We start from the raw sequence: 2071 nt of genomic DNA, 5'->3' as shown, positions 1-2071 counted from the left end.
CTGAAGCACCTTAGCAGCAGCAGCAGCAGGAGAAGGTCAGGGATTGTACCATCTGGCCACCCCTACTGGAAGCTTCCCAGGGCTAACAGTTGGGACTTGGCTCCATGAGGCCCTCTTTATTCTGGGGTGAGTGGCCACATTCAGCCCTCATTCAGGATCCTTCTCTCGGCCACAGTCCTTTTGATTAATTAACTGATCCTTGATTAATATTTCTTACTAATGAAGGGAGTTATCAGTCTGTGCACTTCTGTCAAACTGCAACTCTCATAGAGATTGAAATCTGAGTCCCAGACTAGATTTTAGTTGGGGAGGCTGCAGCACAAGGTATGTGTGTGTCTAGAGTTGCTGCTAGACTGTTAGAGAACCCACACATCCCTTCCCATCAGAGGTCTCTTCTCCAGCCAGACTTAAACACTTGGGAATATTCTGTTCCAAAAGATTTACAGGGTGGAGACTCATGTAGACACATTTTTTTAAGGAAATTTTGGCCATATCCCTTGGAAGCATTGTGTCACTTCATTTCATGATGAAATGAACAGTTGTAAGAGCCAGCATAGGCCCACTAGGTGGATATAAGTTCTTACTTGACCTCTAATCATTTGGTAAATAATTGAAATAGTAAAGTAGGAATCTTACAAATTGTCATTCTTTGGATGTAGAGCCTGGAGCACAGTGTGGGGGAGGTGATTTGTCAAGGATCACACAGTTTGTGCCACAAGGAGTAATCACAGTGACATCCGCTGTTTCCATCCTTGTACTCAAAATGACTTGGGGCTTCAGAGTGGGGAGTGGAGTGTTTTGCAAGTGATTTGTTCTGATCTGTTGAAAACACTGAAGTGTTCTATGACTGTTTTCTCACTGTAAGAATTCCAAACATGCAGTCATAACAAAATGCTCCCTTGAGAATCCCCTCCCTCATCCCCACCACCATATAACCTTATTATGAGTTTATTCTGAATGGATGGAAATGTGGTCATGACTTAAAAAAATGGAACAATAAAATACATATTATTTTTCAACTCTACCCCCAATTAGTAATGCATCTTGAAGCATATACAGTATCAATCTTCAGAGTGGCCCTAAAGTCAGGAAATTCAGATAATTTTATTACTATTTTGCAGATTGACCATGTTATTGATGACATTTTATATATTTGTCTATATTTCCAGAATGTACAAGACCTTTATATAGATTTAGCATTTTTCTTTATTAAGAAAACTAAAATGACTAAGCTTGTAATTAAAACTCTAATGCATTTTTGTCTGAAAATATTGTCTTGAGGTGGCATGCATATTAAGATATATAATTGGTGTTCTAAGTATTGCTCATGAGAATTAGTAGCCTTTCCTTGGGCCATGAGAAATGAGAAACAATAAAATTACAAGGTTAACTATTTCTATACTCTACCTTTTATAGACTTAGCCTCTGTATTTCCTGTTCTTGACATATGAGGTCAGCTACATGAAGCCCTGTCAGTCACAGTGATTAAATGCCAACCAGCATACTGTGACGCTTAGGCATAAGCTTAAAGTCTCAAGCACAAAGTCCAAGGACGGGTTTTCTATTTGCTCTTTGAGAGCTTATGCTGTGAAGCAGTTTCATCACCTAGTCCATCTTGCCTTGGAATCATTTTAGAGCTCTTTGGATATATTTTATTTACTTGCATTCCTTTTTTGAGGTTGGGATATCAGAGTAAGACAGAATCAAGTTTTTAAAGAAAGCATTTTATTTATCTGGCTGTGTTGGGTCTTAGCTGCAACTTAGTTGTGGAATCTTTCATTTCAGGATGTGGGTTCAGTAGTTGTGGTGCCCATGGCATGTGTGATCTTAGTTTCTGACCAAGGATCAAACCCACATCCCTTGCATTACAAGGCAGAATTCTAACCACTGGATGGCCAGGGAGGTCCCAGAATCAACTTCTTATGTCTTCATTTTATCCTTTTTGTCAACTCTCATGTACTATATCACTAATATAAAATGTTTTCTGTTTCCTATATATTGGGGGTTTTTAGAGACAGAGTAGTGGTTAAGAATGTAGAACTAATGTCATCTGGAATTTTAAAGATTCCAT

The sequence above is a fragment of the Bison bison genome, unplaced genomic scaffold (assembly GCF_000754665.1).
Source record: "Bison bison bison isolate TAMUID 2011002044 unplaced genomic scaffold, Bison_UMD1.0 scf7180017847927, whole genome shotgun sequence".
In the NCBI taxonomy this organism is placed as follows: Eukaryota; Metazoa; Chordata; class Mammalia; order Artiodactyla; family Bovidae; genus Bison; species Bison bison.
The sequence above is the reverse complement of the archived record's forward strand: the minus strand, read 5'-3'. Positions refer to the sequence as shown.